Raw genomic sequence first — 10772 nt, forward strand, 5'->3', positions numbered from 1 at the left:
GTATTAGCCGTGTATGCGTACTAAGAGGAGTGTTAGGTGGTAAGTGTTATCCGTAAGGATTCGTTTTTACTTGGCCTTCATCTTTTGGGTTGTTGACATTAGGTTGAGACTTGGTGGTTTTTAGCATTGTACTTGGTAAGGGTACGCTAGGGGATTGATATCTTGGCACGAGATCGGTTAAGTTCTTCCCGATATAAGGGATTGAGCAAACTTTGTGCTCGGAATTGTGGACTTTAGTAAATTGCGGGTGACAATTTGGTTATTAATGTTGACTCTTAGAGAATGATTGCCTAGAGAAGTTGGAATAATACGTGACGACTTCGCGTATTCTAAGTGATCATTATAGACTTCGGATGTTGTGTGTATTGCACGTTTCGGAATGCGTGCAAGTGTGTATTTAGTTATTGGAATAATCTTTGAATTAATGATTAATTGACGATTCGATTTCAATGGCGGTTTTGTGATTGTGTGGCGAGTGTTGTACGCTCTTGACGGCCACTCTTTTCTTTTATGATTTTGGGGGTGTACGCGGTGTGCCGTTCTAGGGGCATTTCCGTTAATCGTGTTCGTGTGCGAGTAGAGTCTTGGTGGTTAACTATCCTTATGTATGTAGGTAACCGGGTTAATGGTTAGGACCAAGTTGGAAAGGTGTAAGCCTTGGTGTTCCAAGCGCCTCCTTAGTGTTGAGATGGAATATAAGTAGACTAGCCATGCGGCCTAGGTGGATAGTGACTAGCAGGTGCCGCTAGGAAGTCATGGGTGTCGAGCCGTAAGGTTTGTTAGATTTGTGTGACCGCGTGTAGTTAGGTGACGTGTGACATTAGGAGTAGACCCCGTAAGGGTCGAGTCTGGGAGACTCGGTGTTAGTAATCGGAATTAGATAACACAACGTCAGGTGCCTCCTTATACCTACTAGTGTAACTTTTGACCCCGATGATGTGATTGCTTTGATTTTGGGTACCGGTGAGAAACCCGAATTTACAACGGTGGTATAGTGTGATGTTTAGCGAGCGTTGACACTCAAATGATTTGAAAGACCAAGGTTCGAATTTCTTATAGCGAGTCCTTGGAAGGATTATTTAGTATGACCAACGCTGGAGAATGCGGAAATGTTCCTATCTAGTAGACGTGATGAGCGAATGGGTGTCGCTCATTTAGGAAAGGAAAGCTTCGATGGTCTTCGAAAAAGTCCCAAGTTGGACTTTGGAGTTAATTGCGAAGGTAGTTAGCGACGTGAGACGGTATGGCGAAGTTCCCGATAGAGGGATACGAGAGATTTTTCGAAAAGTGTCGGGATGATTCCCGAATATTCCACGATTGATAGGCGTGACGACAATGATTATCGGTGGATTGTAATACTTTTAGGACGATTGTGGAGTGTAGGGTACGAGTTTGGATACTCGGCGTAAGAGCAAACGGTTGTAGTTATTGTGTCTCGTGGGTTGATTACCCGATATCGTGAAATGATGGAGTGCTATGGCTTTTGGAAAGATATATTATGATGTTTTCACGGTGTATTTCCGAGTGAGTGGTGAGAATTTTGATCGAATGGAAGTGTGAAGTACGGTTGTTGTATTATGATGCGTTAGTGTACGAAGTGAGAACCCGGATGAGTGATTGCTACAAGTGTAATTCCGCATTGGAGACGGAAATGTTCAAGGTAGAGTGCTTAACTTCTAGTATTTGGTGCGGATCACGAGGACGTGATCCAATCTAAGTGGGGGAGAGTTGTAAGACCCGAATATTTTATTGTACTTATGTGTGTATAAGTTATTCAAGTTGTGGGGTTTAGGTTGTATTTAATTAAAAGGCAAAAGAAGCTGAACTGGGCATTTGGCGCGCCGCGCGGCCTTATGGCGCGCCGCGCCATTACGGGCTGACAGCTCACTTTGTTTTTAATTAGATATTTTGAGGGCAATTGGGTAAATTCACTTGAGGGCCGACCTTAAGGCCCTAGATCAGTTTTGGGGAGCCTTATAACTCCATTTTCATCTACTTCACTTCTTCCAATTTAGTTTCTAGAGAGAGAGAGATTCTTAGTGAGGGAAAGCTTGAATCAAGGAAGAAGGAGACGATTTCGGATCAAAGTGCGGGTATTAAAGTTGTTCATCTTTCCTCTAGCTACGTTTTGATCATAGTGGTATGCTCTAATCTTGATTTCCTTGTTTAATTTGTGAAAGGGTTAGAGTTAGGGTTAGTGATGAACCAAAGACCCATTTTGTTAGTATTTTGGGGATTTTGGGTGATTATGGGTTATGAAGACTCATTGATGACTAACCTAGGGTTTGAATGTGTTAATTGGACTTTTGAGTCTTAAATTTGGTTAGTTGGTGGCTAGAACACTTTTATAATATGTAAATGGGTGTTATTGGGTATGGATGACCCAAATGGGTGTGTTGACTTTGAAATGGGTCAAATGAGTCTTTAATGACCTAAGTGGCCTAGCAAGTATGAAAACAAGTTAGCCTTGTGACCTAAGTGTGTTTTAAACCCATCTTGACAAATGATTAGGGTTTTAGTGTGTGTTGACCCAATTTAAGGTTAAGGGTGCAAATGGGTTGAAATTGTACCTTGGGTCAAAATGGCTTAGAATGGTGAAAGGGTTTGGTTGACCGACTTGAGTTTGCGTTTGATTATATGTATAATGTGATAGGTACGTTACTTTGAGGTTTCGCAAGCTCGGGTATCTTTTCACAAGACTTTGAGGTGAGTGGAATAATTATATGCGTATGTATATAATGTATCTATTTGTTGTAGCGTGAAATGTGTAGTGTCGAGGTGCTAAGACACCATGTTTCATGTGAAGAGTGTAGCATCGAGGTGTTAAGATGCCACTCGGGTGTAGCATCGAGGTGTTAAGATGCCACCTAGGAGTGTAGTGTCGAGGTGTTAAGACACCACTCCGTAAATTAATGAGTGATGCATCGAGGTGTTAAGATGCCACTCGGGGTGATGTGCCGAGGTGTTAAGGTGCCACCCTAGGGGTTAGTGGTGCGAGGTGTTAAGTGCCCTAACGGATGTTGTGAACACCGATGGCGTTTTCGCGAGCGCCGTTCCCTTGTACTATTAGTTAACCATGGTTATTTGTGTTGTAAGCATATTATATTATTCGAGTTATATTCATATGCGGTTATTATGCTAGCTTGTGGTATTGGAGATTTATAGCTTGTTATTGTGACGATAAGCTAAATGTGTACGCTAGCGTGTTTGCGGTTTGGTGTGTAAGTGTATGCAAGTAGGTATAATTATATATGTATTCGTGTAATTATTGCATTCACTAAGCTTTGCTTACCCTCTCGTTGTTTACCATTTTATAGGTTCGGTTTTAGACAAGGGTAAGGGCATCGTTTTGGACTAGAGATCCCTCTTGATGTTAGGGGACGCTTTTGGCTTTAGTAGCTCTTGGAGTTTGACCGATAGTTGGGTAGTTTAATCCCAAACACCATGCTCATTGCGTAGTTTGGAACTTAAACTTTTTGGTGGTCGAAACTCTTAACTTGTACTAAACTTGTAATTTGGGTCGTGTGGGTCCCACTTGTAAAACATTGATTTTATGTTTGAAACAGGTTAGTTTTACATATTTGGATGTATGGTAAAAAGCGTTGCGTCTAAAAGTGTCAGGAACTAGTCAATCTTTTCGCATTTAAACACTTTCCGGACAGTCCACTTTGGAGCGCCGCGCCCCTACCTGGCGCGCCGCGCGGGTATGCTGCACAGAATTTTTATTATTATTTTATTTTGTATTTTCGCGTGGTAAGGATGAGGGTTAGTTTGAGTTGTTACAGATAGTGAAGTAAGTATCAAGTGCACTCCAAGAACTGGTGGCATAGCATAACCTAGGTGCTCCAATTGATCCAGATAGCCTTTCATCTTCAAGACATATTGGCTAACTAGCTGCCCCAACTCATGTTTGCAAGCGTGAAACACTTTCACAGTTTCAAACAATTCATGTTCTGCCTGTTGTTTGAACATCGTCTTGAGTTCTTTGATCATGTCATATGCATTGTAGTCCATTAAGTTCCTTTGGATCTCAGAGGTCATGCTAGCAAGCATAAGACATGCTACTTCAAGTTGTTCATTATATTGCTTAGTATAAGCATTACGAACAGTAGCACTGGAAGTTTCAGGTGGAGCTTCAGGTAAAGGATTTTCCAGATGGTGCAACTTCCTTTCAGACTAGACAATCTGAAGGTTTCGATACCAGTCAATGAAGTTGTTACCATTCAATTTTTCCTTCTCAAGGATTGACCTTATGGTCATGTTGTTTACGGATTTAATTGCGTTTAATGTCATCTACAAAATAAACAAGGTTCTTTTAGTATCTTTAATAATTATCCTTTTATAAATTAACTACCCATGTTTAAAAAAAAAAAAACTTATAAAACTATTAATTTTCGTAAAAGGCTAAGATCCACATTGTGCTTCCACCATCACATCAGTTGATCTGCTAGCAATGGTGGATTCAATCGGTAGGCGGCGGGCACCAATTGCGTTACAAGTGCAACTCTTAGATCTTTATGGGACTCACGACATTTAGTGTCTAACACTAGTGTCATGCTGGCATGTTTAGTCCCATCCTTACCTCGGGTTGCGGTCTCACCTCTCAACTCGATTAAGTCATCCAATTGTGAAGCGTGTAAAAATTAATCTATGTCTCACGCATAGATAATGATCACCTTGAGTTATAATTCAACTAGGTCTCACGCATAGTCAAAGAATAAAGACAAGCGTTTCAACTGAATTGGACGGCACGACTTAAATTTCGCCGGGTATATTAAACAATTTTAATAATCTTTTAGAAAAATTGTGTTACGAATATTACATGCATACAATATTCGCCTCACAAGTTAAAAACGGTTTAACTTGATTTTAATTATGTTTTGATTTTTAATTATCATGGCAAATTATACACAATCACATAACATATAAAATGCAACCAAACATAACAAAACATAATATGTATGTGCATAGCCTCAACCGATGAAAATCCTATGCTTGGTCTCACTAGCCATTATGAGAACCAAGCGGTCAACTAAAGGGACAATCACAAAATTAAACCTTAGAAGCTCCCACTTGCGTCAAGATCTCATGATGACCAAGTGTCCTCATGTGATGAACCGGGAATTTTCGACCAAATTTAAACTTAATCTTGATATGGTTTTGACACGATAAGCAAAGTCTGTAATATTAAGTCTCGAAAACTTTGGAACAGTTTACATAAATTCATTTGACCTTCGACTGCTCTCGATAATTCACGAATAATTAATTGTAAATAGATATGTGTGTATGTATATATAAATAATAATTCGAAATATAATTTGAAGTATTATATGTTGTTGTTATAAATAAAATTAATAAAATAAAGATATGATATTATAATAATTATTATTTAAAATATATCTCTGTATATAAATAAAGTATATTAAATAAATATTAAATGCTTGTAATACTCGTTTGAGGTTCAGATTGATATTAAACAAGTTAAATTTAAACTTATCTAATTTTAAAATAAAAAGTGATCCGAAAATGTGTTATATAAGTTATAGGCTTATTAAAAGTATATTTAGGATCTAGTTATTTAATTTTAACACTTTTTATATTTTACTCAAAATTGAGAGGGACGGTTGATGTATTTTTTTATTTTATTTAAGAATTAATGATTGAATTTTATACCATTGTGACTGAAATAAATAAAGTTAATTGTTATAAAAAAATTGGGATTTTTCTAAGAACTTTTATCCACCACTGTGTAGCAACGGGGTACGAAATATACCCAGTGTCGGTAGGATACTCCAAATCAAACGGCTGCTTAACTGTTTGATTTATTTAATCATGTGGGATTACTGTTTAGGATCATTAAAATATTCATATGATTACTTTATATGAATTATATATATGAATTCATACAGTTGCATTTCCTAGCCACAATCATCTTTGATCAACACAAAAATTCACAAACCATCATCTATCCTTCTCTAGTATTATTCGGTTAACCACCACGGACCACCTTCGATCATCTTGCCAACCGAGAACTCTCTCCTCCTTTTCTCCTATCTCTACTCAAGATCACCACCACTACCACCTTCTATCCACCATCAAACCCACAACTCACCACCACCACCGTCGCTTATCTCCTGCTGCTGTACTTTTCGGTTTCAACCATTCCAACCCCCACCACTTTGCACGGCCACCACACTCTCCTATTTCTATATATTATTTTCTTTTTCTTTTCCCTCTTTCTTCTCTTTCACTTTCGATGTAAACCGCCACCATAGGACCCCAAGACCATCATTGTTTGCTTCCGTTGCTACCATTTATTGTTTCTGTTGCTCATGTTTCGAAAGGTGCAACCAAAGACAACACCCATGTACTTACGGTTGTGGTTGAATTATCGTTCCATGTCAAAATATCTACCAATCAAGGAACTAGAAAACCTTGTTAATAAATAATGAAACGAGCATACAAATAATAACATAAGGAAGAAAATGATGATCTGCATAATAATCATAAAGATTAATGACGATGATGATAAAGTGAAGTGAAGGTGACGATGAATAGTGCTGGGTGATGGAGATAATACTGTTTCAATGAAATGATTTTTTGGAGACAAATAACAAGAGGGACGATCGTGATAATCAAGAGGGGAAACGTGATAATAATGATCATTTGATGATAATGTGATGATCGATATGTTGATGAACGAAGGAGATGAAGAACGTTGATGAGGAGAGGTGGTGAAAATACGCAACGATGATGATGTTAATGGAATATGTAACATGTTGTGTTTAATGATGATCATGAACGAAAATATGATGGTGATGATATAATGTTAATAAAGATGATTGAAGATGATGACGATCGAGTTAGATAAAGAAGAACAAGACTAGCAGATAGATATATAGGTAATAAGCTTTTAATTAGGAGTTAAGACAGAAATGAAATAACAGATCGATGGCTGAGACGTGTGTGTGTTACCGAGAGGTCCTAGGTTCGAAACTAGGCCACAACTTTAATTTCCTTTTTAGTAATAAAAATCTGCTGGGCCATACTTCTATTGTGTGGTTGGGCCGAGGCTAACCTATCTGATGGGTTGAGGATTTATAAGTTCCATTGGGCCTTTACTTTGCAGTTGGGCTGTGAGAGTTTGATTGGGCTGCCATTCAGTTTTATTATCAAATTGTAGTTGGGCCGATGTTGGGCCAGAAATATTGAAAGGGAAACTGGAATCATCTTTGTAGAAGATAAAATTTCATAATATACGGGTTATATATATGGGGATTCTATTTAAATCAGAAAAACTGTTACGGCAGAGTGGTTAAGGAGGTACTTGGGTTAGCTAGAGGTCTTGGGTTCGAGTCTTATTGATGGCGTATTTTTTTTTAGCCTTTCTTCAAAGGTAGTAATCTTTTATTATTATTATTATTATTATTATTATTATTATTATTATTATTATTATTATTATTATTATTATTATTATTATTATTATTATCATTATTATTATTATTATTATCATAACAAGTATTATTATTAATTAAAATTACCATGTTATTAAGATTAACATTATTAGTTAAATTATTATTTTATCATTATTATCATAAGTAGTATTATTATTATCATTATTATTACTTTTACCATTATTATTGTTACAACTATATTATTATTAGTATCAATATTACTATTAATATTATTATTATAAAAGTTAGTTATATTTAATAAAACTACATTTTTTTAAATTATTTATTCAAAGTATTTAAAGTAAATATACTTAGGTTAATAATGAAACACATGAATTACTAAAACTAACAGTTATATTAATAATAATATATAGATTTATTCGACGTCAATTATATGTTTTAATATATATATGAATAATATAGGTTCGTGAATCCGAGGCCAACCCTGCATTGCTCAATATTGTCATATGTATTTTTACTACAAAATACATTAGGTGAGTTTCATTTGCCTTTTTACCCTTTATATTTTTGGGCTGAGAATACATGCACTGCTTTTATAACTGTTTTACGAAATAGACACGAGTAAATGAAACTACATTCTATGGCTGGATTATTAAACTGAATATGCCCCTTATTTAGTCTGGTAATCTAAGAATTAGGGAACAGACACCCTAATTGACGCGAATTCTAAAGATAGATCTATCGGGCCCAACAAGCCCCATCCAAAGTACCGGATGCTTTAGTACTTCGAAATTTATATCATGTCCGAAGGAGGATCCCGGAATGATGGGGATATTCTTATATGCATATCGTGAATGTCGGTTATCAGGTGTTCAATTCATATGAATGATTATTTTTGTCTCTATGCATGGGACGTATATTTATGAGAAGTGAAAATCTTGTGGGCTATTAAAATGATGGAAATGTTTATTTATGTTAAACTAATGAACTCACCAACCTTTTGGTTGACACTTGAAAGCATGTTTATTCTCAGGTACGAAAGAAATCTTCCGCTGTGCATTTGCTCATTTTATAGATATTACTTGGAGTCATTCATGGCATATTTCAAAAGACGTTGCATTCGAGTCGTCAAGTTTATCAAGATTATTATTAAGTCAATTATAGTTGGATATATTATGAAATGGTATGCATGCCTGTCAACTTTCGATGTAATGAAAGATTGTCTTTTCAAAACGAATGCAATGTTTGTAAAATGTATCATATAGAGGTCAAGTACCTCGCGATGAAATCAACTGTTGTGAATCGTTTATAATCGATATGGACTTCGTCCGGATGAATTAGGACGGGTCTTTACACCTCCTTCACCGCATCTCTCTCAGCTTTTGTCCATTGATTTTACTACAAGTGTGTCTTGATGGACAAATTCCGTTCACTTCAAGTCTTTAATCCCATCATGGAGGTTACATTTATTAAAAAAATAAAATACAACTAATCTAGAATTGTAAATTACATAATTGGCTCAAAACGGCCTCTCAAAATAAAAGATTAAATTACATCCATAATTGACCACAAAACAATGGCATCCATACAACCACAAACATTCAAGATCACAACACATGCACACGGTCTAGGTTTTCATCGGCTATGCACAATTAAATCATCATAATAATAACATGATCATGACAATAATTATGGCTTGCTCCATGGCACAAGATGCATGTTTTGGCCATGAATAAAGAAAACATACAAATATATACACAAGCCATTTAATTAATAACAACCACGAACCACGCATGAATATACTAACCGTATAAAAACATAAGAGGCTCTTGATACCACTGTTGGTGATTTAGGGTTTTAAGAAAAACAATTTTCTCATCATTTAATTATTATCATGTACATACATATAATAACAATAACTTTAAGCGGAAGCGAATTAATTATATTAATAACTAAATCACCAAAACGGATCCATATGATTTATACGGTTAAATAAATAATACATCAAGAGTGTTTAAAGATTATACCTTTCTTGAAGAACCGGATTGAAAAAGAGAAACTAACAACCAAAAGAATGATTGCCGCTAGGGTAGTCCACACTACACTTCGAACAACGTCAAACGGATGTGCTAGTCCCGTCAAGTAATAATAAATAATCGCAAGGATTAGTTATTTAATTGTAAAGAACAAAAGATCTTGTCTTTTGGTTTACTCGTAAACTAACTAAACAGAATTTGTGCTTGTTTTGCCGTTGAAGACGTAGAATGACTTTTATATTCTTTTGGTCGAAAACAAAAAAAATAAGGCAAGATCAGATTCGTGGGGTTTACAATTGTTGTGCTCAAAAAAAAGAGAAACAAGATCATAATATATTTATATATATATGTGTAGAAGTCAGTGGGAAGCCAAATCCCTAATTTGTATCCAAGACCAAAATATCTCATTTAAATCTTCAATATAAATATAATTATACTTCGTAATTTAATTTCTAGTAAATATGCTTGGCCCTTACGAAAGTCTTGTCATGTACGAAACTTATGTTAATTAATTAATTAATTAATTAATTAACTAATTAATAATTTTATTTATTACTTGAATAATATGTATCACATATATATTATTAATTGACGTCTAGGTGTATAAGTGTGTGACCCCGAAGGCTCACATTAATTCAGCCATATAGTTATGTGTTGTACCTTGCGCATAAATCCTACATTATGAACTTTGTAATTATATTATATAAATTATCAAATTATGACTCAAAAGGCATTTATGTCTTACAGTCAAAAGCTTGAAAATGGTTAGAAATTGTATGCAGGTTTAAATTTAAGTTCAAGTAAACACCCAACGTGAAATTGTTGTCATAGATCAGAAGACTCTAAAACTGAGCAACCCGGACAGACTCATGAAACTATTGCTGTTACATTTGCTTTTTAATTTTTTCTTTTCTTGATCATGTTTGTTGTCATTTAAGTTTACTGCTTCAACTATATACAATATTGTTCAAATTAACACGACAAACTCGTAAGCGTGACTCAGACTCGCTCTTTAAATCAGTCATATACCTTTGTCATCCTATGATAATTGCTTTCTACGTGTTTGATTGGTGGCGTAATCAAAGGTATCAAGTTGCAATGCATTCCATCATTTTCAGCTACTTTCAAGTCATTGTCAGTTAGTTGTTACTGTGTTCTTCAACTTGCATAAAAGTCAACATTTAGAATTGGTCAATCAGCCATTCAGATGTAAATCATGTATGCATCAACCCATGTTCTGTAAAAAATAAGTGTAAAAATAAGCGAATAGGTGTTCATTGTTCAGACTACTTGAAAAGGGCAAGTATTTTTACTCAGATCA

Source organism: Rutidosis leptorrhynchoides, chromosome 11 (genome assembly GCF_046630445.1).
Source record: "Rutidosis leptorrhynchoides isolate AG116_Rl617_1_P2 chromosome 11, CSIRO_AGI_Rlap_v1, whole genome shotgun sequence".
NCBI classification, from domain to species: domain Eukaryota; kingdom Viridiplantae; phylum Streptophyta; class Magnoliopsida; order Asterales; family Asteraceae; genus Rutidosis; species Rutidosis leptorrhynchoides.